Genomic DNA, 19,199 nt, shown 5'->3' with positions numbered 1-19,199 from the left:
GCCCCTCAAATTAACAGCCCACTGGCACTACACTGTGAAAGATTAACATTTAAATACTTCCTCACTTCACAGAGCAACTCAAGAGCTTCTTGAAGGCAAAATTCTCATTTTTGAGTTTCAGCTCAACATCCCCTTTTCAATCGACCCTGACTCATGCAAATTCCAGGCCATTTTCTCTGTCACCTACTTCCCAACTGAGAAGCAAAGCAGCCAAGGACTGGGGGTAGAAAGGAGTCTCACAGTAATGCAATGCAAATGTTTTCCTAGCTGTAATACTGTTAACAGAACCAAAATGCCAGGTTACCATAGCAACCATCACTGTGTCACATTGCATACACTGTACATTAGATAACATACTGAACAGTTTAACTGTAACAGAAAATACAGTAAGTGTGTAAGGTACAAAATCAACACTGGAAACCTCCACTGTTTGTTTTTCAATTCCTTAACCTGTAATATTCATTGCCTTACAGTCTGTTACGTGTCACCTTGTATTATACCAGCACAGACAGCTTCACAAGTGCTCAGATGCTGGCAACATTTGTGGCATTAAAATTACAACAACTGAAAGTTGTACCCTCTACCCACTAAAACAGGTTTCAGACTATGCAAGAGAAGTGATGTTTCTAATTATTTCCTTCTTCCTTGCAAAATCCCTTTAGGTATTGTGTAACTGAGAATGATATAGTTCACTTGCTCCCTAAACATCACCAAAATCTTTATTATCTTACTATTTTCTCTTCCTCCATCTCCAGATTGCTGTACAACACTACATGAAGTCTGCACGCTTGTACTGAGTTACCCTGCACTATATACAAATCTAAACCTCCCCTCTCAAACAGAATTCCCTTTGCTATATACCATATCACAGCCACATTTACCTACCTAATTAGTCTCTCTGAATAGCTGCTTGCTTCTTTCCAGAAACAGAAAAATAGGTTCCTAATTTTCTGTGTTCTAACCATTTGTGCACAGCTAAGTGTCTGCTCCAAGTTATTCAGGTAAATAAAGTCAGCAATCTATTTCTGTGTATGCAGAAAAGACCGAATGACAGAATGATTCATACAAAACAGCTATATCTTCTCCTTTTTTCAGCATATTTGAGCTGAACCTTAGTTGCTTAACTTGGTTTAAAAAAAATAACAAAAATAAATATATATGCTTGAATTAAGGTTCAGTGCTGTTGCATTAAAAAAAAAGTGCAGAAATTTTCTGGTAAAACAAGTATTGTAAACATTGTTACTGAACTGAAACGCTAGTGTTGAACAAAATAGGCAGATCTTGAAGCTGAAATTCAGACCTCTTACACTTGACAGTACTGACACAATAACTCAGCATTTCCGAAGGTAGAGTCTTCTTTTTTCCCAGGGAGGGAGGGAGCAACCCTAAGAAACAAGCAGAAAACAGAACAACAAAAATCCACTCACAAAATTTGACCTAATACAAATAGCTTACATTCCTCTAGTGCTGCATTCTCATGGAAGCAATCTCAACCACATCACCAGGTACTGCAACATCACTGAACTCTCTACTCATGTACCAAGTACATTCAGAGGGACATCGCACTTACATTTGTTATGCTTGTAACACCTAAGCACACAGTGGCAGAACTGGTGTATAAAGATTAAAAGCTGCTAAATTTCCATTCACCACAAGCTAATGCCTGTCATCACTGGTAATGGCAAGTGTTTCAGATCACCCAACATGTTTCAAACAAAACCATGTCTTCACTTGTTTACAGCTACATAACAGTAATTGCTTTGTCCTTCCTCAAGTTAAAATCAGCCAAGTTTTGGGGTTTTTTTTCTAGTCCATGTTAAAGTCTCCTTTTTTTTGAGGGGCTGTAGTGCTTCCACTTTTGGTGTTAAAATCTGGCAGAAAGCAATTCCAACCTTTTCATAGTTGCTCTGCAAATCTGTCCAAACTGAGACCTACACCTTTAAGAAAACAAGAAAAGCAGCTTACACCTACCCCATCTGGGTGCATTAGTGATTTGTAGTTTAAAAGGACTGATGCATTACCCGTAGAAAGCATATTACAAGATGTAGGTTAAAATGCACACTTTCAATCTCAAACACATGGCTGGGCTAACCTAATTTAACAGGTAATACCTGGCACTAGCTTCCACAGGTCAAAGCTGCTTTTCTGAGCTATCTACTTGATGGACTCAGCAGAGGAAGAAATAAAAAAGGGAACAGAAGTAGAAAGAAAGACATGTTCCAAGGCCAGACCAAGTAAATACCAGTTTATAACAGAGTACGCTGCCATCCTAGAGCCTTTCAGTGAGAAAATAATCATCCACAGCTTTTTCATCACAGAATTCACAAAAACCAGTATGCAGTATGAAGAAGAAATCAAAACTTAAAACAGTTACAAAACACAGTACAAGGTAGAACTTTTATTTTAAAGGCAACATAATGCTGCCAGGAAAGCAGTTAAGAGCTGAAAACTGTATTCAATACTGAAGTCCTGATTTCAGTGATGTCCACAGAAGTTTGATTATTTATGAAGTTTCTAGATACTAAAAGAGCAAAACAATCAAACAAACAAAAATTACAGCCAAAAGAGAGGCTTTTAAAGACCTGTTATCAACTACTGAGAGATGACAATAATTTTGCCCAAGAAATACATTTTATAACTTGAAGCCCCTACATCCCAAATCCTACACTGGCCCATGTGGTAAAATGAACACATTACAGTTAACAAGTACAAAGAAATGCACATTTCTTTAAAAACACCTAAAATCAGGTTTGGAGTGGCCCCTTCAGCCTTCTTTTGCAAACCTCCGCAGCTTTCTGCTAGCATCTACATAGCCTGCCCATGGCATTCTCTAGTCATGGCCCACTCCTAGCAGAGTAGGGCCCCAGTCCGCAAGGAGCAGCGTGCCCATGCTCTACCAGCCCTGAGTCTGCATTACCTTCCCAGCAGGAAAACAAGGAAAGGAATGCACCTTCCTTGCTTTTCTCACAAGGTTAATCTGAAGCACACTCATTTGACCAGAAGGGTTGGGAACCACTCTTCTGGGTGCAGTGTTTTTTCCACATCTTGCCATCCATAGAGTCCAGGAGAACAAAACAACACACAACACTGCATAAGGTCTGGCTGTTTCCTGGAGTTCATGTTACTTGCTCTTCCCACCCTTCCTGTAGAAGATTCTGGTCTTCTCGTACTTGCTGTATCATTTTGGTCTCAGGATCAGTCTCTAGTCCCATAAAACCAGCCTGTTACCTGCAAGGCTCAGCCTGGGACTGGGAACTACCAGAGCAGGACTCAGAAAAGGACACAACTAGTTGACAAAACACTGAAATTTACTACTCACACAATAGGACCAAGTGTACAGTGTCAACAGTGGAGGAGAAAAGAAAAACTAATCTCCAGCTCCCTAATCTCTTTTCATGACAACCAACATGTTACTAGTACTAACAGAAATTATGCATTACAAAGGGAAATCCAATTTTCAAAACAAATAACCCACCTAAAAATGTATCCACTGAGCAGAAAGGTAGCAGCAGGGCTCAATCTTAAGAAATCCAGAATTCCCATATATAAGAAAACCAGTGTGCACCACTGAGCAACCACATGGCACTAGCCCAACACAGGAGATTTTACCTGCTATCCTGTAAGAATGACTGCAGCAGGACACAGATGCAGTTGTCATGGGAAGCATGTGCCTAGCCTCTGTCCAGTGATGTGCTGTTGCCAGCCATCTCCCACCATCTGTTCACGACTAGCACAGCATACCTACCCAACACAGCTCAGCAGCACACACTGAAAAAAACCACCAAACACAAACTACAAAACAACCTCAAACCATGAAACAAATTAGTTGAAAATCAAATTAAGTTTCTTCAGCTGATATTTAAGCATGAGGACTGCAGAACAACTCACCACGCTGGCTGTAAGCCACCCCTGTCATTCCTTTGTAGTTCTCATTCCACCTCCTAACTGCTCTGATGACTACTTGGACCGCTTGCTACTTGACCCCGCATATCTGGGTGGCTGTTGAATAGCTGTTAATCATTTTGTCTGTATCTGCAGGAGCAACTGGCTTACAGCAGGCAAAGTCAATCTTTCACCACATACCTGGACACGCTTCAGCATACTGTGCCCTAAGAAAGCAAGAGTCAAAGTTTTATCCTTGGTTCTCCACTCATTGTCACCAGGATGTCACACTTGTACCATTCATCTACTGTATAACACCCATATTTCAAAAGTTTTTGGAACAGATATAACTAACTGGATTTTATGCCATGGGCTATCACACCTCTGACCTTTAGCCATCAGTCTTCAGTAACTTCACTGCAAAATGTGTGATAGACAACCAGGATGGGGAAAAAAAAGAAAAAAGAAAGAGCACAGAAGTCAAGTGATGCTTATATATTACAAGTGAAAATTCTGGATTTAATACTTAGTCTAAATATCATATAAATAATCTTAATGTGCAAAATTATTATACTCTTTAATGCTTCTCTGAACTATTTGAACCTTTGTGAGAAAGCATGAATGAAAAACTCAAACCATTCTCTAGCTGACAGCTTTGCTGAGCTTGTTACAGCTAACAGAATCTACATACAGTCTTATATCCAGCTTTATCAGAAATGCCCTGGTATTTGACATCATTACAGCTACTTAAAAAACATGCTAGAAATACTATTTCTTAAGCTGACAGTAAAATAAAGCCCTTGCCACTACAATGGGGCATTACCCAACCACAGGACAGTTAACTACAGCAACAGACTAGTGCTACCTACTACTGTGTTATTTGTGCACAGTGGCTACTGACACAGTATGCAAGCACTGCTGAGCCACTGGTGATACTGAGTTGTTCCTTGTAGCACCCCCTCAAAGCAGCAATCTAAGCAGATCCCAATTAGTTTCTCCAATCACAGCATCACCTGACCTGGCAGGAAGTCATCGACACCTCTTCCCCTTAGAATGAAAGGTGGCACTGACATTTCATAAATATTCATATTTCTTTTCTATGCTCCATTAGCTTACAGTATTTAAAAAGAAAAAAAGACAGAAAGTAAGGCAGATGGCATGTGGGACAGAAAGCAGAAAAACACAGATAGGAGTAGCAGCAGATAAGAGAGAAGATCACTGTTAGAAAAGGTTAAATTTATTTGGAAAATGAGTCAGGGAATAAATCACCTTTTCTTCAGATAAGGCTCAGTTCAAGTAAGCAGTAGCTCTCACCATGACTTGTGTAAAACAAAAGCTGTGATTTCCTCTAACTGTTGCAATGGGACAGCTCTTTGCCCGGGGAGTCTTGTGTTTTGAGAAAATAGCTCTGATATCTACAGAAGCACTATGAGAATATCCCAAAATCAGTCACTAGTGGGTCAGACTGCTATAAGAAAATTTCCTTTCTAGAAACTGGTAGCTATTAATAAAAGGCTTTTAAATGCTGCTAACTGAACACAGAATGAAACAAACAATCCTAATTTGACACTGTTACAAAAAAGTAAATGCAAATCTTGCCTGTATAAGCAGCTATAACTTCCCTGCTCAGTTTGGATGTTTTCTATTTCTGTAATCCAGGTTGATATCACCATTACTTAAATATGAAGGGTAGTCTTAGAACCTGCATTTCAAAAAGGATGTTGAAAAAAAACCCCAAACCTGTAAAACATACAGAGTAACAAAAGCAACAAAGGAAAAAAGTGACACTTCAGTGGGATCTACAGGTAGCATGTCAAAGAGAAGGCCTACTGCTTAATTACAACAAATGAGTTCTACAGGGGACCAAGTGAGCAGGGAAGAGCTTCATCTAGCAGACAAGGCCACATTACATATGGCATTTGAGCCATGCTACTAAAAGCACAGCTTGCATCTTGAAAACAAGATAAACAACACTGAGAAAGGCTTGTTAAGATTATGATGAGTACTGTGTCCATTGAGACCTTCACATCTAATTCAGAAGTCTCCCTAAAGGATAAACTGTGATTCCACGACAAGTCACCAAGTCTCGAGTAAGTATAAGTCATTAAGATGTGACAAGATACCAAGATGAAATACTAGTACTATTTCTCCAAGATTGGTCAGAGTCTGAGAGCAGCACAGGTGCACCTGGAGTAACTCACCCTTCTGCATTGCTACTCACTGGGAAATACCAGCAGAGCCCACAAAGCCTGCCTGCACCCTGTCCTTGTAGGCAAGCAGAGAAGAGACTGCAGATACATAACCACAACCCCCTGCCCTGCTGCAACATGCTGCCTACGCCAAAACTGAACAAACAGCTCATACCAAACACCTTCCAGGAGGAGCAGAACCACTCACACCCACCTGACATTTTGATCAAGAACAAAGGACAGCTTTCCACCTACAATCAGAAGGGTTTGCAAAGAAAAGGGAGAAGAAAAATACTCCTGTACATGTGTTTAATGTAGCAATTAGAAACACTATGTTTGTGGTGGGAATATAATCCCTCTATTTTGCTGTGAATTTTGTCACTACCTCCCTGTTTCATGAGTCCAGCACACCCTGTTCATGAGTCCAGCACACCAGCAAGGGATAAATAACATGGTAATAAGAAAAACAGACACATTTAAAAAAAATAGAAAAATAAATCTGAAAACTTGTATCTCCTACCCTATTCTTCTTCCTGGTTAAAGCAAGTGCTCTTAATGCTGACTTCCCTCCTCAATTGCAGCATTATGTTTCCTCTTTTTGGGAAAGCACTCTTAACCCTCAGGACAAACTCACAGCAGCAGCGTGACTTGCTCATTTTCCTCCACAAGGGCACAGATCCCAAGGCTCAGCTCCTTCACAGCAGGGAGTGAAGAACCACCAACTCCATGGCAGGTGGCCATCCTCACTGTCAATATCTACACTACCAAGCAGACACCTCACTAAAACGAGAGCTGCTCCCATAAAGCCTTAGACTTTTTTGGTTTATTGATCACTTACTGAGGAGGAAGAGATTTGTCAGTCTGCTGGTTTTTGGGTGATAACATTAGATTCACCCCACCAGCAGAGCTCAAGACCACAACTTCCTGCTGTTGTATAGGGCACCTGCAGAGATACACAGGGCATAAGCCAAGTGCCAGACAGGAATTTTTCTCAGCATTGGTTATGTTACAGTTTTTTTTTTTCAATGCCTACTGGAAAACAACGGGAAATTAAGTCCCTTTGTCCCTCATTTCCATCATAATTATAATTTATTAGCATCACCAGCTGCCTGGAGCAGCAACTTCTTGTGCAAGCTTTTGCAGCATGATCTGACACAAACTTTCCACCTCTGAAACATGCACCCAGCTGCAGGACTGCAGGGGGCCACTCTGGCTGCAGTACCCATCCATAGGACTCTCACAGTTTCATTAACAACCTTCCTGAAGAAAGGTTTTATCCAACCCAAATCACATTCCAATGAATTCACCTCTATTTGAACAGAGGGACTTATTCCCTAGCCCTGCAAGTGATTTGCAAGTTGCCCACTTCAATCTGTACCATAAACTAGTCACGTATTTACTAAAGGCAACCCCCAGCTGATTTTAATCTTTTCTTCCAGAACTATGGATACACAAAGCAAAAAAAGCCATATTCTTACACAACCAGACAAGGACTGTTCAAATCAACTCTAAGTCACTTCAACTCTAAAGGGAATCACCATTTTGCCTTTGCCACGTGACCAAATGGGAGCATGGCCACCTGCGTGGTGAGAAAAGGACACTGGGCAAATGTGAGGATCAAGGTGCAGAGACTGGGCCTCACAACTGATTTTGTCTGAATCAGGTTTTCTAGAAGCATTTATTTCTTCAAAATATAACACACAATAAGAAAAAAAAAGTACTGAAATTAACTGAAGCACAGAATTCCCTTTGAGACCCAAGATCTTGATCCATTACGGAAAAAAGGAAAAAAAACCCCAGAAATCCATCAGACAGGATTGTGTCTACATGCAGTCCCATCAGTTTCAGTATAACTCTTCTCAGAGCCAACATTACTTGCCTGTTTAGAGGCTTAGGATATTTCATGTATGTTTATGACCATTTTCAGGTAAAAGCATAAAATAGAGAGCAGCACAAAATGCACCAGGACTTATAAATTTTTAACCATGAGTTACATATAAAGACCTATATTCCTGATAAAGTGATTTTCATTTAGAAAGTATACATACATACTTCTCTTAATTTTCTGAAGTATGCATGTGCATACATACATATCCAGAAGAACACTACAAGCAGAAGGTGACTTCCGTGCTATATAAACACTTACTGATACAATATCCAGGGAGAGTTCATCAATATGTATTTTAAGTATCATCCAAACACACGCCCTTATTCTGGGTCACAGCATTTGAGGCAAACCATAATCGACTAATGGGCACCTACCCATCTTAAAAGTCTACATGCATTAATACAAGAAATGTATGACTGCTTAGTGGGAGAACAATAATTGTGGCACGTAAAGTAAACACATGGCAAAAGCCTGTTACTAAATCCAAGTGTTCATCACCTTATTTCATCACCTAGAGGACAAGCAGTTACTGCATCCTTTATCACCATAACACTGCACACATATCACTAACACACAGGTAAGCCACTCAAGCCAAAAAACAACTCCGAAGCAGGGTATGATGAGGTACACAAAGTCAGCTGCACAGATTAAAAAGACAAAAATCAAAAATCAGTTACCAACACACCTTTGGCACCCGGCAGCACTTCTTAATCATGACAACCTGAGACTATAAATTAATATATAGCGAGCCTGGAACATTCCAGTGAATCATCCAAGATCTGGGGAGGGAGGAAATAAATGAGGTTCGCAGCCTTGAAAGCCAACAAAGCAACCCCCTCGGCTGTACCGGCTGGTTAAAGGCAGCAGCAGAGGCGAAACCCGGAGCTGCACCGCAGGCACCACGACCGGCCCAGTCACCACAACCCCCGGTCACGGCCGCCCCTCACCTCCCGCTATGCCCCGCCGGCTCAGCTCGGTAAACAAACGAGCGCCCAGGCTGCACCTCCCACACCGCAGTACCGACAGCACTAGCCTCAGCCCACCATCCTCCGGGGCTCCGGCCCGGCCCTGCCCAGCCCCGCCACCCCCCAGCCAGTGTCCGAGCAGCCCCGCCCGCCTCTTGCCTACACACACCCGCCCCCCAGCACGGCGTAAACAGGAAAAGGACGGGGCCTGCCCGCGGCGCGCACCTGCAGGGCGGGGGGCGAGCGGCATGGCGGCCCCGCGGCGCACGGGCCCCCCTGCCGGGTGGCGGCGGAAGATCACTGCGGGAGCGGCGGCTGCTGCCCTCTCCGCTCGACCAGGGCAGCGCCAGCTCCAGCCCCGCCGCTGCTATCCGATCCGCTCCGCTCCGCCCTACCGATCCCGCCTACCGCCCGGCCCCGCCCGGCCCCCGCGGGACCGGGGCTCTGCGGGCTCTGGATGGGCTTGTGGCGGCGGGCTAGAGGACATGAACGCGCATTCCCCCGAGCCGCCCCACGGGCCCCAGTCCCGCCCGCCCACTGGCGAGCCCCGTCGTGGGGCAAGGGGTCTGTCTGTCTTTGGGGCCAGAGTAATCCGAGCGTGGCGTATTGCTTCACACAGGCCAAGCGCCGGGCTGTGCCTCTGGAGAGGAGTTTTCTCAAGGGCAGTACTAAAACAAAACAACCGATCCGGGGAATTGAGGTTAACCAAAGCCTTTAGATCCATGGGAAACTGAAAATCCTGCAAACTTTATCTGCTGTTCCCACGCTGTCAGCATGCAGGCTTCACCCACACCCAAAACCAAAACCTGATACAGTTACCAAAAACTCCATCCCTTATCAGAGCCAACACCAGGTAGCCCTTCTGGGTGTTGGCAGCTAGCCTGAACAATGTCTAAATTCCTATTTTGTCCTTCGGCCAGTAACCAGGTCTGAAAGATTGGAAAGCTTAAGGAAAGGTTTACAAATGTTCTGGAGCATCATTAAATCTCAAATTCTGCAAAACAAAACCATGAAGATAGGCAGAAACTTGCATAAATAATAAAGTAACATAAATCGTATGCATATGCATACAGAGGCTAAGACAGTGTGCCAGTGTCTCAAGGCAAGAATTTTTTAGTAGTTATAAATCCAACAATTTTTAATTTTAAGTAAGACAGAGATTTATCAGAGGCCTATTTTTCAATCTAACAGCTGCTTAAAGGTCCATTTCAAAACCATACGTGTTGTTTTCAGGGCCAAATACGGCTGCCAGGAGACGCAGCCACCTCCTACCAACACTACCATCACTCTACTCATAGCATGTGCTTTTTACCACTCAGTGTCAGTACTCGGACAGTAACTGTCTCAATTCCTCCACTAAATTTGCTGCTGTACTTCCAGCTAAAATTGAAGCTTACATCTGTTCTTTTTTATCCCCAAACCAGTTTATTTTGCATGACATAGATTCCTTTAAAACAGAGTCTTCTTGCTTAGAGGTTATGTTTTGATAGCATACTGCAGTTACAATATCTTACATCTATATTACTACCCAGGCAAAAGTTAGGCAAATCCAAAGTTACATTGGTTAAAATCTCTGACTTCACTGGCACAAGGATTCTCTAGTACAACATAGAAGAATGAGGCCCTGCCCTCAGTTACTCCTCCAGCACCACTTAGATTACAGAATTGGGGAAAAAAAGGCAGAAAACTGCAGACCAAAACCAATACCATTTACCAAACTTCTCTGGCCAAGTTGCAGAAGATATGCAGCCCTATCCATCAAAGTGGTAGAAACCCAACTTACCTCTTAGCTGAATTTGCACAATAATGACAGTGACCAAGACCTTATTTTAGCTCCAGGAAAAGTTGTCTCTGTTCTTATGTACCAGTTCACTGCCCATCATCATTCTAAGCACAGTCAGCCCTGCTGTACTATGGAGAAAGCTCTATGAGGACAGTGCATAGGTTCCATATAGCAGGCAAAGAAACTAAGTTACTCTGGTATTTACACTGCCCCAAGCATTTCACATATATATTCTAGCCTACTGGGATGGTGAAGACATAGCTCGGACTCCTGTCAGACTAGCAGAATAAGCAGGTTGGGACTGGCACAGAATCATTGTACAAGTCCTGATTACATGTAATTTAGTTTGGGTCCCTATACAGCGCAGAGGGTAGAAGATGCTCTGAATGGTTCGCTCTTTCCCCAGCCAATATGTTCCATGGCAATTCATTTGAGTACAAATGACCTAACATGATTTTAATTCATTGTCTTTGTGACATCAATGCTTAGAATCTTAAATTCATGTCACTCATTCACTTCAGGATTGGGCAAGTTTGGTTTTCACTCATTGTACTATTTTTATAGGGTGTGATTCATGTAATTTATTTCTTTTTAACATCTGCAACTGTTAGCTTATAGCTTGTTTATTTATGGAAGACAACATGCCATAAGGAATTACACTGCTGAGCTTGAGCACCATAACAGTCCTACTGTTTTCAAAAGGAAGTTTCCAAAAGGAATAAAAATAAAGGTGACACCAGTCTTTTCCCCCTTAGCAGTCATCCTGGTTTTCTTGATTATTCTGACAATTGCTCACCATGAAGTAGTCACAAAATAGGTCTCATACAGGCAGACTCTTATGCATACATAATTGAGGTTCTGCTTGATCCTACCATGCACTGGGGGTTGACTTCTATAACAATACATGGCTATTTTTATCCTGGTTTCTTTGGTTTATGTAATGATGAATTTTCTGACTGTCCCCAACTAACCCTGTAACTTTGAATTGATTGCCTAGATGTAACTCAATTTGACAGAGGTATTGAAAATTTCTGCAAATTTCACAAAAATGAAAGAGAAAGAGGCCAGAACTTGAAACTTCATCAGTTCTCTGTGCATCCATTTCTGCTGTTTAGCAGAGCAAAACAGAAGCTGCTTCCAAAATGTTCTGCAAAAAAAGACTGTAAAAGAAAAGGAATTTTCTGAGATATGTGAGATGATGACTAAAAAAATCATATTTTTTCCAACTAAGATATTTTGTTGACCTCAGTGACACTGGATGAAGCACCCCTTTACCATAGTTATCCCTTTTACCACAGGGTAAGAGGAAAAAATCTGACACAGGTTTTCCTGGATCAAATCCAGTGCCAGAGGAAGACCGAAAGATCAAGGAAAACAATACAAGAACTTGTAAAAGTATTTATAAAAATATTGTTGGTGAGTTACTCTGACATTTTTCTTCAGGATCTTTAAAATATTTGCTGTAAGTAGTCAGTGACCACTCTGCAGAGCGTTAAGACGCGACACTGCAAATTCTCACATGGTGCCCCCTAGCGCTAGTTTAGTTAAACTACAAGAAGATAGAGCACCGTATAGCTTGGAAGATGATCTTGGAGCTAGGGGTACCAGAACTGCTGTAACATTTGGACAACGCATTTTGAGATTTTCCTTAGATTATTACCATTAAATATTATTATGGTGAAAACAGATATCATGAATGTAAACTACAATAGTATTTTTTTCACCCAGAAAATCATTATAATCTAATAGTTAAGTAATAATTCTGACCACATGTGGAAATTAAACATAAGACTGCAAAAGACTGGGCATAATTTTTAACTTGTTTCCCTAAAACTGGGATTTACATTTTAAATCAGGCTAACTTAAGGAAGAAAAGCTGACATCAAGACTTTCCATATCAAATATTCACTTGAGGAAAGAGAGGAGTGATAAATGCACACATTACATATAGTTATAACTACCATATACGGCTTTTGTACAAATAAAGATTTTCACTACTGCTGAAACATGTACTCCAGGTAGTTAAGACAATTTGCACTTACCATTATATGGCCCTGCCTTGGCAGGTCCATGGACTAGAGGATCTCCAGAGGTCCCTTCCAAGCCTAATGATTCTGTGATTTTATGATTATATAGCGGAAGCATACTCAAATAATATACTTTCAGTAAATTAGCACATTACTTTGATGCTATTCTTATTCATGTTTATATAGCAAGCCTACTGTCACACATAACTCACATGGCAAATTAAAGTAATAATAATATGCAATATATTCATAAGGAACAGACAAGTTAATTGCATGCTGCTTTACAGCTTGCATTTAAAGTAATCGCTCTTCTTTATCAGATTGCAAATTTATTTAAGCTTTGCACACTGAACTCTGAGAGCTAGGATACAGTACCTCAAACACTGGATGTTATTCTCTTGAATTTACCAACACACTACTGTTCCGTTACGTGGGAAGAAACACTGGCCTCTGACATTCCTTCCCTGGTGCTTTTGGGAAGATTGTTCTTCTCCAGCTAACATCACAGGCACTGGCTGCTTCTGTGCTGGCAGGAGGCTGAATCGCTGACAGCTTCACTGATGCATTTCTCTATCGGGCACAGGAAATCAGAGAAGAGGTGTAATTTTTTGTCAGTGTGCATGACTTGTACAGAAAAGAAAGCTACTTCTAATGATAACTAGAGCACATATTATTCTGAGTGCTCCTTCCCTGGTGGTCTAGTGGTCAGACTCCTGCCTCCCACAACCTGGGGGAGATTTCTTATTTCAGTAAAATTTCTCTAGTACCTACTCAGTATGATATATCGCACATCTCGAAAATAACTTGCTAATTGTCAAGCATAAGAGAGTGAGAAGTATTTATTTCTAAATCTTAACAGCTTCCTAAGGCATACACAAAACACATTCCCCTGCCCTGCCATTAGGCACGAAATCCCACTTTTCATAGGCTAAGCTACTTTTCTGAAATTGACAGGGTAATATTTTGTCTCTGTTCCACAAGCAACTTAAAAATCGTGGGGCAGAGGTCAGCCCTGCCTTCCTCTGAGGTGTTGCACAACAGAGGTGCTCTTAAGAACAAGCAGTGGCAACAACCTTTCTCTAACATGTCTTCAATGCAGCTGATATGGACCTACCCTACTTTTAACTTGGCTGTCTCAAGTGCTGCTAGCATCACAGCCATGGAAGCACAGAAATCAGTACTTTCCAAAACCCACCTGAGAAGAATCCAGGGTGGGGAAATCCCCACCCCGGGGGGGGGAGGGGGGGCGGAAAACATATGCTTTTAACTACAACTCTGTGGTGAGAAGCATACAAACTCCTTTAGAGCTAGCTCAGTTTCTGCGGTGTAACACCACCACAATATTTGGTTGGTGCTCCTTGTAAGTTCTAAGTTGCAGGAAATCAGATCCCTTTGCCTTTCTTCTGAGTTTGTAGGAAACCAGAAACTTGTCTTTCTTCTCAAGACATGGCCCATGTTACCTGCTGGGACCAGCCAACCTTTCACCTAACCACATCCCCCTTTTTGCAGTGGCCTTAGGCTGCAGTGGTGCCTTTGTCTGAGCTGTCCGCTGCCTCCAGGGCTCCACAACTTTGTCTCCTCTAATGCCTTAACAAAGCAGCAGCTGTAGACAGACACATGAAATGCAGTTCCTGCAGTATGTAAGACTATGTGTATCTAATTGGGCCTGATTGTAACCTCACATTTTGTAAGTTATCTACTTCACTGCACAGTAATGTTGCTCAGTTTGGACAAAAGAAAGCTCCATCACAATCAAGCTATTTTGCTCAAGCCTGCTCCTATGAAGGCTTTGGGATGAACCATTGGCTGAACAGGGACTCAAGTGAGATGGAAACTAAACACCCAGACCTCCCGAGTACACCCTGAGGAAAATGGTCTCCCTAAGTTTGTTTTCGGACTCTAAAGCTTTTAAAGATAAGCTAATGCATATTTGCAGAGTCCACAAATATATAGGCTGAAGCTTGTCTATCTTCACACGAAAAAGGTTACTTTTATAGTGTATTTGAGAGGCAGGGTGTGTGTGTGTGTGTGTGTGGTGTGTGAGAACTAGAGAAATTTGCTTGTGTAGAGCAAACCCTCTTACATTATGGACACTACTTATAATAGGAAAAGATCACTTCTGCTAGTACAGCTCTCAGATCCGCTTTGCTCATGAAATCAACACACCAGAGGAAAAAGCACTTACGCAGATATCATTTGCATTGGTGGCAGAGCTTTCACTCCTCTCTTAGAAACCTTACCAATAAAATACGGAGTCACAGATTCGTATCTGTTGTGTAAGAGGGCCCCGGCAGCGCAAGGCAATCGAATCTCCACCAGTCTCGTTTCCTCTGTGGAGGCACGGGCTTCCGCTGAGGCAGGCCTTTGATCGGCTCTCCCGCCGACCAGACACCGAAAACTGGTGAAGCTGCGGGCTTTTGTTTCCACAGCTGCCTGCAGAGCAACCCATGCGAGCGAAGGACAGCCCCACCGGCAAGCTCGCTCCCCGATCCCCGAAGCCCCCGGCCGGGATTCGCAGCGCACAAGCAGCTGCAGCAGCATCCCGTAGTAAGACTGTCTTGTGAGGGACGGCGTGAACCGGCAACACGGAACGTGGAACAGCCACTCCGCACAGCGCTGATCCCGGCAGGGACCGCCCACAGCCCGGCGCGGTAACAGAGGCCGTTCCCTCTCCGGGCCTCTCTCGGCTGCTTCCTCCGGGCGGCCCGGTCTCTGCGCCGGCTGCGCAGCGCTGGCCACCGCATTGTGCGGGGCAAAGCTGCCCCCGCTCCTGCAGCGCCAGACTGTCCGCAGGGCCTGGGCTGTGTCGCCCCCGGCCTCACACCGCCATCCCGTGTTTCGCCCCTACTGTGATGCTCCCTCTCTCCTCACCCCCTTTTTGTGGGATGGAATAGAACCTCACTACCTACAGCTGCCTCCGGGACTTGGTACTGCCCGAAAGAGGGGAGCACAAAGAAGAGAAATTACCAGGGTGGCAAGGGGCAGGTATCGGAATTACTCCTTGAGGAGGCTGGTAGAACAACTCCATGTAGATCCCTGGTGGTCTAGTGGTTAGGATTCGGCGCTCTCACCGCCGCGGCCCGGGTTCGATTCCCGGTCAGGGAAAGCGTTTTCTTTTCTCTCTGCTTACCCAATTCTTTCACTTCTCAGGAATCTTTTCTGTCTTTTCCTGCTGTTATTTTTTAGGGCGCATCCGGCAGGCTGCTGTGCGACATCGAGGTGTCAGAGTTACTGCCCAGCAGCAAGTTCTAAGACACATTTGGCAGCTTCGAGGAGTTACGCATGGAAGGTGCATGCAAAGTCTTGGAGCCCTGTGCAGGTGCAGGCAGGAGAAGCCTGTCCAGATGCAGCATCTGTCTGGAAGTCCCCTTCGCAGAGCTGTCTATGGACACTCCATGCCCACCCAAAGGGTTCCTAGGGCTGCTGATCAGTGCCTGCCTAGAAAGGCACAGGTAGCACTTGGAAATACCATATCACCCTTTATTTTTGGCTGCTCTGATAGGTAAGGGTGTTCCCACACGTGCCCCACAAGTGAATGGTCACTAGGTGCTGTCATGAATCCTTGAGCAATGGGAGGGGGACCCCCTTAGCTGTCATGGTGCACTTGTGTCCCTCTGGCCGAGTGCTGTTTCTCTCAGAGAAGATGTGAAGGGTTTAGTTCCCAGCATCTCTGTTCTGGCAGGAGCAGGGCTGCAATTCTCCATGGTGTTTACTCACCTGAGGAACAGTCTGGCTCTTTGCAGTGTATTTATGGTGAAATGCCTTACCAAGTTGGTGGAAGTAGTTGCTGGTTGTCTGCCTCAGAAAATGATGGGTCATTTTAGAAGCAGCTAAAGTGAATTTCAGGTGTTTCTCAGAAAAGGTATAGATATGTTTTTACAGAATAGGAATGAAAGAAACATTTCCTTTGTGGGTTTTTTTTTTTTGGGGGGGGGGGGTTGTGGTTTTTTTTTTTTTTGGTTGTTTGGTTTTGGTTTGGTTTTGGTTTTTTTTTTTTGTTTGGATGGTTGGTTGGTTTTTTTTTACAGTAGTATGTTTGGATGTGGTTAGCACCATGAGTCCAGCTTTAGAGTCATTTAAGAAAGGGTAATCATATGTAAGATTTTAGAAACCTGGGGGGAAATATCACCATAATAACTCGTGCACACGAAGAGTGCAGTTTCCAGTATTTTGCTGGGAATGGAAGCATAGTCCCTGAAAAGGGTACCTAATGGCCTTCCCAATCCCTTTTCAGTCTGGTGCCAGACCTGAAACTGATCCTCTCACAGAGAGCAAAGAGAGGGAATTTGTCCTCTTGCAGTCCTCTGCCACTTCAGGTCCCACTGTGATTAAAAGTGTCCTGGTCTGGGGTGAAAAGATGCCAGAATCAGTCCTCAGCTTCAGCATGGCTTGAACAGTTATGGCACTTTCTGACTCCCTGTTTCCTGGGCCTTAGGTTTAGTGTAATGGAGGGAAGGAATGGAGTATGTGTTTGTTTCTTAACAGGTGGAAGAAACCTCTTTCCTAAAGTCTTTGTTGATATTTTTGTTTAAATAAAACATAACTTGTGACACTGCCATGCTGAAGCCCCAGAAAAAGAACAGGCTATTTTTCATAGGGCTGACAGTACAGTCAAAAGCACATTACAAAAATGACATGGCACATGGCTGCACAGGCTAGAACAGAGATATTTCAATCAAAGATAAGATCATCGTCATCATCATCACCACCACATTCTCAAAATGTAGCTGAATTTGCTTCTAACTGTGGTATATTCTGAGATACAGAATCACAACTATTTTTACATTAATTTCTGCTCTTTCTCAAGAGCTTGACCAATTGCCTTCCATCATACACCAACAGCTGGTGGGAATGCACTGCAGTAAAAATAAGGAAAGTAAGGAAGACAATACCTTAACTACAGATCAATTTATACCAGCAACTGAGTTTCTGCTAGCTCTTAACTCTTAGATCTTTTTATACTTTATTGAAGAATTTGTAAACAGAAGCTTTCATATCCCAACTTGATCTTTTATTTCTGGCATTTGCTTTTATTTCTGGTTACCCCCTTTAAGTTATACACTAATTCCACTTAAGTTGTTTACAATCTTACATGACATATCTTGCTTGGGAGAGAACATAAAATTTTGCATTTCTTTCACGACCAGTAGACTTTAGAAAACGAAAATGAAAGCTCCTTTTGTTTTTGGTTTTTTTTTTCCTTACAGGGATATTTTCTATCTGAAGCACATACAGGCGTGCAGTTATTGGATTTTTTCTGTTCCCAGGACATTCTGGTGGCCGCTTATCTCCTTTTTTTTTTTTTTTTCTTTACTGTGGATGTAAAGAAGTACAATTTCATTCCATCTTTTGTAGGATGAGCCTGTGCTTGTTGATATAAGCATCATTTGAACATGCCACGAGGTGGCACCCCGGTCCCGTGTCTGCAACCAATCACCCTTTCAGAATGGTAACTGCTCTGAAGATTTCAGACTTAATTCCATAGGTTAATATTGCGCCCATTTAATTCCAGTGAGCTATAGAGTAATGAACACTTTATATTTGCTGATAAAGCTAACTTCTTGTACAGATGAAGCTGCTATTAAGACAAATTATGTGCAACGTGTTTCCTTGAGTCTAAAGCTCTACATGGAAGCCTTACAATCTTTTAAACAATCTTAATGTAGTATTTTTAAAAAAGAGAAGTTACAACGGATTCTTTAACACCTCAGTCTGTCTGTGGCATTTATGTATTGATGATATATGCCATTACCAGAGAGATGAACCATCACATGGCCATCAGTGACCTGTCACTGACAAGCAGCATCTCTGCTTTTCATGTGTAAATATTGAAGATCATGCAGAAAGCCTGTGCCAAGACAAAGAAGGGAACCAAAATTTCTGCATCTCAGGTCAGGATCCAAAGAATTCAGCTGCCCAAGGAGACAAGATGGGTGTGATTTTGTTCCCTTCTGCATACATGCACAAGGCTGGTGAGCCATAGGAACAGTCTGTGCTATGATGTTAGTGTCGTAAGACACAGTCAAAGGGCACAAACATGGAAAAGTGTTTATTAATTTGCTGGAGATGGAAAATAAATAAATAAATAAATAAAGATGCTTTCAAACACACAATCCCTTCTCCAGGTATTTTTTCCCCTGCCTCCTATTATCTCTCCCAAAAATCTGTACTGTAAAATATTACTATCTTAAAACATAACTATAAATCTCTTTCCTAAGTACAGATCCAATATAGAACACCTCCTGGACAGTAAGATAAACTGAAAAAACATAACAACCTCATTTCAAATCCTGCTAGGACTGTCCCTTCAGAACTACAGTTGGAAAATGTACTCTGAATCATGTTTTAAGACATATTATTTTATCCAAACCAAGGCATTTTATTTAAGGTGATGGTAATGAAAGTCCAATGCAGAATTAATTACCACACATATTGCTAGGTAATACTATCCAAGGACCATTTTCC

The 19,199-nt window shown here is 42.6% G+C and overlaps 1 protein-coding gene and 1 non-coding gene across 4 annotated transcripts in view; one reads left to right on the top strand and one right to left on the bottom strand.

Annotated features, from left to right (window-relative positions):
- The window catches only part of NCOA7 (nuclear receptor coactivator 7), an 84,879-nt gene extending 75,597 nt beyond the window's left edge, over positions 1–9,282 (bottom strand). For 2 of the 3 annotated variants that reach the window (XM_034060677.1, XM_034060679.1), the window contains exon 1: positions 9,150–9,282. The gene's annotated coding sequence lies outside the window, so the exon portion shown is untranslated. Of the gene's footprint in view, positions 1–8,644; positions 8,739–9,149 lie in introns of all 3 variants that reach the window. The other variant, XM_034060678.1, reaches the window with a different exon arrangement.
- A 6,485-nt stretch (positions 9,283–15,767) lies between these two features.
- TRNAE-CUC (transfer RNA glutamic acid (anticodon CUC)) lies at positions 15,768–15,839 on the top strand. Its single transcript has one exon. It is a non-coding gene; the product is annotated as a tRNA-Glu (tRNA).
- The last annotated feature ends 3,360 nt before the right edge of the window (positions 15,840–19,199 follow it).

Source organism: Melopsittacus undulatus, chromosome 3 (genome assembly GCF_012275295.1).
Source record: "Melopsittacus undulatus isolate bMelUnd1 chromosome 3, bMelUnd1.mat.Z, whole genome shotgun sequence".
Lineage (NCBI taxonomy): Eukaryota > Metazoa > Chordata > Aves > Psittaciformes > Psittaculidae > Melopsittacus > Melopsittacus undulatus.
This window is presented reverse-complemented; position numbering and strand designations above follow the sequence as displayed.